General features: G+C 47.3%; 1 protein-coding gene across 1 annotated transcript in view; it reads right to left on the reverse strand.

Annotated features, from left to right (window-relative positions):
* GPRC5B (G protein-coupled receptor, class C, group 5, member B) overlaps window positions 1-1,091 on the reverse strand; it is a 21,531-nt gene extending 20,440 nt beyond the window's left edge. Inside the window, exon 1 of the mRNA XM_010837130.1 lies at window positions 965-1,091. The gene's annotated coding sequence lies outside the window, so the exon portion shown is untranslated. The remainder of the gene's footprint in view (window positions 1-964) is intronic.
* Window positions 1,092-12,125: the final 11,034 nt, after the last annotated feature.

The raw sequence follows: 12,125 nt of genomic DNA on the forward strand, positions 1-12,125 counted from the left end.
CCGCCCCCCGCCACACTCCAGGGGCCTTTGTCCGCGCTCCAAGGAGCCGCCCCCTTAGAGAACTGGGGACAAGTTGCGTTGGGGGGTGGGGGGGGGACGATTGGCTAGGCCTGGGAGTGACATAGCCGGGGAATGAACCCCAGGCTGCGCTGGACCCGTCCTCGGTGGCAACGGTACCCCCTCCCTGGCTAGTTAACCAGCCCTCCGGCCGAGGCGGGTGCGGGCGGTAGGGGTCCCGGGATGCTTGGGACTGGAAGCCTGTGTCCCCCAAAGGGTGGGGACGCAGCACAGGGCTGATCATCGCCTCTAGCCTGGCCGGAACACAAACGCTAACCCCCGCGCCATTGTATGCAGCCGCCCCTCACTTGTACCCCAGCTCCAGGTCCCAGTTCTGCCTCTTTTCGCCCGCAGTGTCCCCTCCTTGTCCGGTAGTGCGTAGCCGCGACCCGCTGAGAGCTTGACCTCCAGTCCCTACGGCAGGTGCCGCAGCTCACCTCCAAAGCTCTCCCCTTGTGCCCCCGGCTCCGCCTGCCCTGTCTGCGGTCAGGCCCCGCGCCTGCCACGCAGCCCCCAGACCTGCCTGCGGCTGCCCTCACACGAGTCACTCGGGCACGCCTGAAGTCCCTTACAGTTCCAACGGCCCTTTGCCTGATCTGCGATCGCCTCCAGACCCTCCTCTGAGACTTTGATCTCAGCCTGGTCCGGGAACACCGCCCCCGCCCCATTAAGGTCCCAACCTTCTCCGCCCTCTGCCCCGCGGTCTGCGGGCTCCTCTCTCCCGCCAAACTGTGGTCCTCCAACCCGGAAACCCCAACTCCCCCAGCAGACTAACCCCTTGGGGAAGAGGGGGGACTCAGAAAAGCCCAAGAAGCAGACCCCATCCCAACGCTCCCAAGTCCACCGGGGGAAAAGTTTCTGGGGTCACCGCAGGGCCCTCCACCCCGCCGGCGCGGCTGGCACTCACCGACCCCCGCGGCCCCGCAGCGCCGACGCTCCCGCTGGCCCTCGGCCCGAGTCACATCTCTGCAGCGCCGCCGTGGCCCTAGCCCAGCGATCCCGCCCGCCCGCCCGTCCGGCCTCACTGCATCGTAGTCGCGAGCCGCAGCCGCGCGAGGCGCCCCCTGGCCCGGCCCGTGCTGCTGCAGCCGCCGCGGCCCCGCCCCCTGAGGCCCCGCCCCCAGAGCCTCCGAACCCCGCCCCCGTCCCGGCAAGGGCTGATTGTTCCAAGCAGAACCCCGCGCACGCTCCTTTCTCCCCGCTTGCAGCGCCGAGACGACCCCCCTCCAGTGTCCTCATTTAGGGACCACCACCCCCACATCCACAGTGTGTCCAAAAGCACTCTGGACGCGCCGGACACTTTCCTCCGTTGATTCACTTGCAGAAACACACATAGAGAGGTTTTCTAACTGTGGGTTCCTAAACAGCTGTTGTTCTGTCGCCCAGTCTTGTCCGACTCTTTGCAACCCCCTGGACTGCAGCACGCCAGGCCTCCCTCCTCCCTGTCCCTCACCATCTCCTTTAGTTTGCCCAAGTTCATGTCCATTGCATCGGTGTTGCCATCCAGCCATCTCATCCTCTGACGCCCTCTTCTCCTTCTGCCTTCAATCTTCTCCAGCATCAGGGACTTTTCCAATGAGTCCGCTGTTCGCATCAGGTGACCAAACTACTGGAGCTTCAGCTTCAGCATCAGTCTTTCCAACGAGTATTCAGGGTTGATTTCCCTTAAGATTGACTGGTTTGATCTCCTTGCTGTCCAAGGGACTTTCAGAAGTCTTCTCCAGCACCACATTTCGAAGGCATCAATTCCTTGGCGTTCTGCTTTCTTTCCGGTCAGTCCAGCTCTCACAAGAGTACCCAACCACTAGGAAGACCATAGCCTTGACTATACGACCTTTGTCGGCAGAGTAGTGTTTCTGCTTTTCAACATACTGTCTAAGTTTGTCATAGCTTTCCTGCCAAGAAGTAATCATCTTCTGATTTCATGGCTGCAGTCACCATCCACAGTGATGTTAGAGCCCAAGAAGAAGAAATCTGTCTCTACTTCCACCTTTTCCCCTTCTATTTGCCATTAAGTAATGGGGCCTGATGCCACGATCTTAGTTTTTTGTAATATTTAGTTTTAAACGGGCTCTTGCACTGTCCCCCTTCACCCTCATCAAGAGGCTCTTTAGTTCCTCTTCACTTTCTGCCATTAGAGTGGTATCATCCACATACCTAAGGTTGTTGATGTTTCTCCCGCCTATCTTGATTCCAGCTTGTACCTTATCCAGCCCGGCATATCTCATGATGTGCTCGGTTGATAGGTCAGACAAACAGGGTGCCAGCAGACAGCCCTGTTGGACTCCTTCCTCAATCTTGAATTCTAAACAGTTACTTCCCCACAGTATACCAGTGCTGGATCCAGGGTGCAGAGAGGATTCTGCTGAGACTGTTCCAGAATCACTAACACCCCAACTTCAGCCAGGCAGCTCTTCCTGCCTGGGCACACTCCAATCCTGCCACCTCCTGCCACGTGTCTTTGTCCCTTTATGCACCATGAGCCCCACATCCGTGTTCTTGGCCACCCCAAACATACTCATACGTCTACCACAAGCATATTCACAAGTCCACTCACCCCTCACATGGATCTGCGTGCAGGATCCCACCACCGCTACCGCCCTCATCACTCACATACATACGCACATTTCCACGATTGCCCCGAGCACACACTTGGGGGCCTGGGGCCGCCAGTCTGGCGCTCAGCCGACACTCAGAGCTCAGGCTGCTCACCCGCCCACAGCGCAACCGTGAAACGCTCCTTACGAAAAGGGTCTGGGCCAGCTCGTACCTCAACACTGAGTATGGCTCCTAGTCCACCTGGGCTATCTGAGGTCTGCATTGCCTCAACCCTGCCTGGGGGCTGCACTCCAGCTTCAGGCCAGCTTTTCCCAGTCGTCTCTCCACAATCCCCCCCTCCCCAGAACTTTAAGGACCCCTCTGTGGTGTGGGTAAGACCCCTCACCCCATCCCAGCCCTACATGACAGAGAGATGACTCCTGTTCCCCTACTTCCTGTGTGGGGAAAGGGGGTTGTGGAGAGGCAAGCAAGATGGGTTGTGGAATAGCACTTCCTTCTGGGAGAAGCTGCAGGCCTTGATCTTTGGGGATGGTGGAACTTTTGGATATTCTCACACCTTCCTGCGAGTTTCCTGCCCTGCCCAAACTATTTTCTCCCAGGCAGGCCACATATCTTTGGGTAGGCCTCTCTCCAAATACCTTATATTAATTTTAAGAAAAAATGGAGGAGAGAAAGCACGAAAACTAAAAAAGTTCCCAGTTTCATTGGCAGACGTATTCTCAGAGCCTAGAACATGCCTGGCACTCTGTAGGCCATCTTTAAATGTTTGTGAGACAACATTTAAAGTGGTCCCCCAGACTGTGGAACGGAAAATGGGTGGGCACTGCCACCTGGTGTTGTGTAGTGGAACTGACACCAAGATGCTTTTCCTTCCCTCTGTGCCTGCATGCTAAATCCCTGCAGTCCTGTCTCTTTCCCACCCTATGGACTGTAGCCCACCAGGCTCCTCTGTCCATGAGATTCTCCAGGCGAGAACACTGGAGTGGGTTGCCATGCCCTCCTCTAGGGAATCTTCCCGACCTAGCGATCGAACCTGCATCTCTGACGTCTCCTGCATTGGCAGGTGGATTCTTTACCACTAGGACCACCTGGGAAGCCCCTCTTTCCCTCTGTAAAGGTGGGGAAATTCAGCTTTGTAAGTTTCAATTTCCTCATATGCAAAATGGAGGATAATTTTAGCAATGCATGCTTATTGGTGTTGTTGTGAAGATTAAACACATATTACAGGGAATCCCTTGGTGGCCCAGTGTTTAGGACTTGGCACGATCACTGTCAACGGCCCAGCTTCCATCATTGGTCAGGGAACTAAAATCCCACAAGACTTGCCCAATGGCCAAGAAAAAAACAATACCTCACATAAGAAAAAAGGGCTTCACACTGAGCCCGGCCTGGAAAGCTGTTAGTGTAAGTTGGTTAATATTACAATTACGGTTATATTCCCCTTCCTGGCTCATTTTACAGAGGGATCTGACCGTGGCGATCAATTTAGCTTTGAGTGATGATACTTTGAGAAGTAAAGGGTGAAAATGAAGGTGGTTGTTGAGACGCAGGTGCATCCCCCCAAAAAGGTTCAAAGGCCCCAATGACCCATCATCACTGTGAGCCAGAACTCTTCTAAGTGCTTTATATTCTTTAGAGTACTTAATCCTCCCAGCAACTCTCTATGCCAGATACTGTTATTTACCCGTTTTATAAATGGAGGCACTGAGGCCCAAGGTGTTAATTACCTCCCACAGTTATATAGTTGGCAGAGCTAGGATTCCACCTGCACCCTTCTTCTCAACCAGTGGCTAAACTTGTGTCATTTGCTGCAAAGTCAGCTATCGTCCTAGACAAGCCTTATGTCCGTGGAGGGCTTCCCTGGGCTCCAGCTCGAGAGAACAGCTCTAGGAGGTGCTGAGAGCTACATCAGGCTCTCAGATGCTCAGTCCACTTTGAGCTAATTGCTTGCCAGGCTCTGTTTCTCTGAAAAATGGCAAGAGCACTGCCTGTGACTTTTCTACTGACAAATGTCCTGGTGCGTAATTAGGTGTTTGTGTGGCTCTTTTTTTAGTGTCTGTCTGCTTACTAGGCTGTATCTCAGTGCTTTCCAATAAGAACTTTCTACAATGATGGGAGTGTTCTCTACCTGTGCTGTCTGATATGGTAGCCACCAGCCACATGTGGCCATTGAGCACTTTATATGTGACTGATATGACTGTAAAACTCAACTTTCAGTTTTACATGTTCCTAATTAATTTAAATTTCAGTAACCAGAGGCTCTAAGCACAAAGAAAACAGGAACGATGTCCATTGTCATCCCCGTATCCCGTGCCCAGTACAGGGCATCGTTCACTAGATATTTGTTGGCTAAATGAATAAATTCCAGCCTTGCTTTCCCCTTGGAGGTATGTCTATTCTTCATCCAAACCTGTAAATAACCTCTTTTCTCCGCTAAATAGATCATTTTCCAAAGGAAGGTGCCACTCAGGATTCTGGAGTCACCGCGTCCACTTCTGTGGATCAACCAGCTCTAACCAAGGAACTTTCTGAGGTAGATATTGGTGTCTTGCTGTGACAGCATTGAGTCTTGGAAAGGCTGAATGACTTCTCTGAGGTCTTATGGCTGGTACGTGAGCAGAGGCAGGATGTGAACTTAGCTACACGTGCTCTTCCCATCCACTGCACTGCCTCACAGGTGAGAATTCTGGAAACATCAGGAAACTCCATGGAGAAGTGAATTTGAATGGTGTGGATGCAGACACCAGGTGACCGCCTGAATATCAGACCTTGATGGATCACTAACACTTTCCTTGGGTGTCTGTTAACTAAGTGCCGGGCTTTGTACCTGATCTTATTGTGATTCACAGATGGACACGAGGTGGATCCTACCTCAGGGAGCTCCAGTGAGCAGAGGAGGCAGGCTGTCTCACTAGAGTGTGAGAGAGAGGTGGTTAGTCCAAAGCATGTGGGAGTACCTCAAATTAATGGAGTCCTGGGAGCCCTTGTTTGGGGGCTCAGCTTCCCCAGAGACTTCAGAACTTGACTTTCCCTCCAGAGTGGAAATGAGGGACTTTGAGGCCATTATCATGTCTGGATGTGTTTTTTGGAGTGAGCATTCAGGAGTAAGCGAGTGTGGGATGCATCATTCTGTGGGTTTGTGCCTGTGACAGACATCACTAATTGATCATCACACTCTTTCTTCTCTCAGTGTAACTTATACTGCTCATTATGTGTTAGAAGATTCGGTCACTCTTGCAAAGTGCTCCTCCGTTATTTCTGGAGTCCCTATCAGGGTGCCTCACAGGTGTCCACAAACCAGGATATCAGCTGCCATCACCGTATGGCAACCACCTGCTCTTTCTTTCCTGCATTGGCTTCCACAGGTCCTTGTCTGTGGTCCATAAATTACTTGGAATAGTCTCATAATGGCCCCTCTGGTTCCCTGTGAGGTCAACATGGGGACATTCTCCAAATGCCCCTAAAGCTGTCAGTTAGGCAGTATTCAAGTATTAATACAGAATAAAAAATGGCCTGAACAATAGAGATTCTTGTTATCACACAACAGTAAATTAGGATGAGTGATCTCTCAGTTGGTTCACAGCTCAACAATGTCAACAGTGGCCCAGACTCTTCTCAGTCTTCTGTTCTGCCATACTCAGGTTGGCACCTCATGGTCACAAGATGGTTGCCAAAGCCCCTCAAGTCTTCACTTGATAGTCTCCAAATGTAGGAAAGAGGGAGTCATGAGAGAGCTCTCCTTATGAGCCTCATGTTAACCAGGAAAGAAATCATTCCTAGAACTGCCCCTCTCCCCTTCGCCTTTCAACTATAAACTGGCCCTTATATTTCATTGGCCAGAAATGGCCTAAGCTAGGTGGGAGGAGACATTAGAACTCCATGTTTCAGAGCAGGAGCTCCTAAATCAGAAACACTGGGTACTGAATAGCCAGATCACTGTGCGTCCTTGGAAAAGTCACCTAGTGTCTCTGTGTCTAGGTTGGTTTCTGATGATAACAGGTCCCACTGATTGAAGCTGAATGAGCAGTAACTGAGCTGATGCCTGTCAAGGGCTTTGTATCATTGCCTTGTCAGAGCTGGTGCCCAGTGAACCTTCACAGATTGGGAGAAGACATGAAAATATACCTGTTTTCTCTGCTTTCTTCCTCTCCTCAATATACCAGGTGGTTCCCAAAATGAATTCCAGGGAACCTTTCACGGGGTCTGCCAGATCAAAACTGTATTCATAATAGTCAGTTCAGTCGCTCAGTCATGTCTGACGCTTTGTGACCCCATGGACTGCAGCATGCCAGGCTTCCCTGTCCATCACCAACTCCCAGAGCTTGATAATAGTGCTAAGATCTTATTTGTCCTTTTCATTGTCACTCTCTCACAAGTATATAGCGGAATTTCCTAGCATCTTCAAGACATGTGATATTGCAATAGGCTGAATGCAGTGGCAGATGTGGCATTCAGCTGCATTCTATTAAGTCAGATCTAACAGATTTTAAAAAACATAATATCACTACGCTTTTCACTAGTGCTTTTTGTTTTGGGAAATATAGGAGTTTTTTTTTTTTTTTTGTAAGATTTTGTGTTAACATGTAATGAATTTATTATTGTTATTTTTAGATGAATGAGTAAATATTTTAAAAAACTGTTTGGCTTTAATTTAAAATATGATAAATACTGATAGGTAAAACCCATCTGCTGCTGCTGCTAAGTCGCTTCAGTCGTGTCCAACTCTGTGCGACCCCATAGACGGCAGCCCACCAGGCTCCCCTGTCCCTGGGATTCTCCAGGCAAGAACACATCTAGACAAAAACTTTTTGAAGTCTTCTATCAATTTTAAGAGTGTAAAGGAGTTCTGAGAAATAAAGTTTGAGAACCACTGATCAAGACACAATTATTTAGAATCCATTTCTCCCTTCTTCCCAAAAGCAAATAGTTCTTTAGTATTTTATTGAGTGTCAGGCAATGTTCTAAATTAATTATATATATCAGTTCAGTTCAGTCATTCAGTCATGTCCAACTCTTTGCAACCCCATGGACTGCAGCATGCCAGGGTTCCCTGTCCATCACCAATTCCCGGAGCTTGCACAAACTCATGTCCATCGAATCGGTGATGCCATCCAACCATTTCATCCCATCTGTCATCTTGTTCTCCTCCTGCCTGCAATCTTTCCCAGCATCATGGTCTTTTCCAGTGACTCAGTTCTTCCCATCAGTTGGCCAAAGCATTGGAGTTTCAGCTTCAGCATCAGTCCTTCCAATGAATATCCAGGGCTGCTTTCCTTTAGAATGGACTGGTTGGATCTCCTTGCAGTCCAAGGGACTCTCAAGAGTCTTCTCCAACACCACAGTTCAAAAACATCAATTCTTCAGCGCTCAACTTTCCTTATAGTCGAACTCTTACATCTGTAAATGACTACTGGAAAACCATAGCTTTGACTAGATGGAGCTTTGTTGGTAAAGTAATGTCTCTGCTTTTTAATATGCTGTCTAGGTTGGTTATAACTTTTCTTCCAAGAAGCAAGTGTCTTTTGACTTCATGGCTGCAGTCACCATCTGCCATGATTTTTGAAGCCCAAGAAAATAAAGTCTGTCACTGTGTCCATTCTTTCCCTTTCTGTTTACTTTGAAGTGATGGGACCAGATGCCAGGATCATAGTTTTTTGAATGTTGAGTTTTTCACTGTCCTCTTTCACTATCATCAAGAGGCTCTTCAGTTCTTCACTTTCTGCCATAAGGGTGGTGTCATCTGGATATCTGAGGTTATTGATATTTCTCCCAGCAATCTTGATTCCAATTTGTGCTACATCCAGCCCAGCATTTCACATAATGTACTCTGCATGTAAGTTAAATAAGCAGGGTGACAATATACAGCCTTGACATACTCCTTTTCCTATTTGGAACCAATCTGTTGTTCCATGTCCAGTTCTAACTGTTGCTTCATGACCTGCATATAAATTTCTCAGGAGGCAGGTCAGGTGGTCTGGTATTTCCATTTCTTTCAGAATTTTCCACAGTTTATTGTGATCCACACAGTCAAAGGCTTTGGAGTAGTCAATAAAGCAGAAATAGATGTTTTTCTGGAACTCTCTTGCTTTTTTGATGATCCAGCGGATGTTGGCAATTTGATCTCTGGTTCCTCTGCCTTTTCTAAATCCAGTTTGAACATCTGGAAGTTCATGGTTCATGTATTACTGAGTCCTGGCTTAGAGAATTTTGAGCATTACTTTACTAGTGTGTGAGATGAGTGCAATTGTGTGGTAATTTGAGCACTCTTTGGCATTGCCTTTCTTTGGGACTGGAATGAAAACTGACCTTTTCCAGTCCTGTGGCCAATGCTGAGTTTTCCAAATTTGCTGGCATATTGAGGGCAGCACTTTCACAGCATCATCTTTCAGGATTTGAAATAGCTCAGTTGGAATTCCATCACCTCCACTAGCTTTGTTCATAGTGGTGCTTTCTAAGGCCCACTTGACTTTATATTCCAGGATATCTGGCTCTAGCTGAGTGATTACATCATCATGATTATCTGGGTCATGAAGATCTTTTTTGTACAGTTCTTCTGTGTATTCTTGCCACCTCTTCTTAATATCTTCTGCTTCTGTAAGGTCCACACCATTTCCATCCTTTATTGTGCCCATCTTTGCATGAAATGTTCCCTTGGTATCTCTAATTTTCTTGAAGAGATCTCTAGTGCTTCCCATTCTATTGTTTTCCTTTATTTCTTCGCATTGATCACTGAGGACGGCTTTCTTATCTCCCCTTGCTATTCTTTGGAACTCTGCATTCAAAGAGGTATATCTTTCCTTTTCTCCTTTCTTTTCATTTCTTTTCTTAGCTATTTGTAAGGCCTCCTCAGACAACCATTTTGCCATTTTGCATTTCTTTTTCTTGGGGAGGGTCTTGACCACTGCCTCCTATACGATGTCACAAACCTACATCCATAGTTCTTTAGGCACTCTGTCTATCAGATCTAATCCCTTGAATTTATTTGTCACTTGCACTGTATAATCATAAGGGATTTGATTTAGGTTATACCTGAATGGTCTAGTGGTTTTCCCTACTTTCTTCAATTTAAGTCTGAATTTTGGAATAAGAATTTCATGATCTGAGCCACAGTCAGCTCCCAGTATTGTTTTTGCTGACTGTATAGAGCTTCTCCATCTTTGGGTGCAAAGCATATAATCGATCTGATTCTAGTATTGAGCATCTGGTGATGTCCATGTGTAGAGTTGTCTCTTTGTGTTGTTGGAAGAGGGTGTTTGCTATGACCGGTGAGTCCTCTTGGCAAAACTCTGTTAGTCTTGCCCTACTTCATTTTGTACTCCAAGGCCAAACTTGCCTGGTACTCTGGGTATCTCTTGAGTTCCTACTTTTGCATCCAATCCCCTATGATGAAGAGAACATTTTTTTGGTGTTAGTTCTAGAAGGTCTTGTAGGTCTTCATAGAACCATTCAACTTCAGCTTTTTCGGCATTAGTAGTTGGGGCATAGACTTGGATTAATGTGATATTGAATGATTTTGTCTTGGAAATGAACAGACATCATTTGGTCATTTTTGAGATTGCTCCCAAGTACTGCATTTTGGACTCTTTTGTTGACTGTGAGTGCTACTCCATTTCTTCTAAGGGATTCTTGCTCACAGTAGTAGATATAATGGTCATCTGAATTAAATTCACCCATTCCAGTCCATTTCAGTTCACTGATTCCTAAAATATCGACGTTCACTCCTGCCATCTCCTGTTTGACCACTTCCAATTTACCTTGATTCATGGACCTACCATTCCAGGTTCCTATGCAATATTCTTCTTTACAGCATCGGACTTTACTTCCATCACCAGTTACATCCACAACTGGGTGTTGTTTTCTCTTTGGCTCCGTCTCTTCATTCTTTCTGGAGTTATTTCTCCACGTTTCTCCAGTAGCATATTGGGCACCTACTGACCTGGGGAGTTCATATTTCAGTGTCCTATATTTTTGCCTTGTACTGTTCATGGGGTTCTCAAGGCAAGAATACTGAACTGTTTGTTGTTCCCTTCACCAGTGGACCATGTTTTGTCAGAACTCTCTTCTATGACCCGTCTGTCTTGGGTGGCCCTACATGGCATGGCTCATAGTTTCATTGAGTTAGACAAGGCTGTGGTCCATGTGATCAGTTTGATTAGTTTTCTGTGTTTGTGGTTTTTATTCTGTCTGCCCTCTGACAGATAAGATTAAGAGGCTTATGGAAGCTTCCTGATGGGAGAAATGACTGTGGAGGAAACTGGGTCTTGTTCTGATGGGCTGGGCCATACTCAGTTCAGTTCAGTCAGTTCAGTCGCTCAGTCGTGTCCGATTCTTTGCAACCCCATGAATCGCAGCACCCCAGGCCTCCCTGTTCATCACCAACTCCCAGAGTTTACTCATGTCCATCAAGTCGGTGACACCATCCAGCCCTTTCATCCTCTGTTGTCCCCTTCTCCTCCTGCCCCAATCCCCTCAAGCATCAGGGTTTTTTCCAATGCGTCAACTCTTCGCATGAGATGGCCAGAGTATTGGGGTTTCAATTTAGCATCCGTCCTTCCAATGAACACCCAGGACTGATCTCCTTTAGAATGGACTGGTTGAATCTCCTTGCAGTCCAAGGGACTTACAAGAGTCTGCTCCAACACCACAGTTCAAAAGCATCAATTCTTTAGCACTCAGCTTTCTTCACAATCCAACTCTCACATCCATACATGACCACTGCAAAAACCATAGCCTTGACTAGACAGATCTTTGTTGGCAAAGTAATGTCTCTGCTTTTGAATATGCTATCTAGGTTGGTCATAACTTTTCTTCCAAGGAGCAAGCGTCTTTTAATTTCATGGCTGCAGTCACCATCTGCAGTGATTTTGGAGCCCCCCAAAATAAAGTCTGACACGTTTCCATTGTTTCCCCATCTATTTGCCATGAAGTGATGGGACCAGATGCCATGAGCTTCGTTTTCTGAATGTTGAGCTTTAAGCCAACTTTTTCACTCTCCTCTTTCACTTTCATCAAGAGGATTTTGAGTTCCTCTTCACTTTCTGCCATAAGGGTGGTGTCATCTGCATATCTGAGGTTATTGAGATTTCTCCTGGCAATCTTGATTCCAGCTTATGCTTCTTCCAGCCCAACATTTCTCATGATGTACTCTGCATAGAAGTTAAATAAACAGGGTGACAATATACAGCCTTGACATACTCCTTTTCCTATTTGGAACCAGTCTCTTGTTCCACGTCCAGTTCTAACTGTTGTTTCCTGACCTGCATATAGATTTCTCAAGAGCCAGGTCAGGTGGTCTGGTATTCCCATCTCTTTCAGAATTTCCCACAGTTTATTGTGATCCACACAGTCAAAGGCTTTGGAGTAGTCAATAAAGCAGAAATAGATGTGTTTTTTTTTTTTTTTTAACTCTCTTGCTTTTTTGATGATCCAGCAGATGTTGGCAATTTGATCTCTGGTTCCTCTGCCTTTTCTAAATCCAGTTTGAACATCTGGAAGTTCATGGTTCATGT

Source organism: Bison bison, unplaced genomic scaffold (assembly GCF_000754665.1).
Source record: "Bison bison bison isolate TAMUID 2011002044 unplaced genomic scaffold, Bison_UMD1.0 scf7180017864072, whole genome shotgun sequence".
NCBI classification, from domain to species: Eukaryota; Metazoa; Chordata; class Mammalia; order Artiodactyla; family Bovidae; genus Bison; species Bison bison.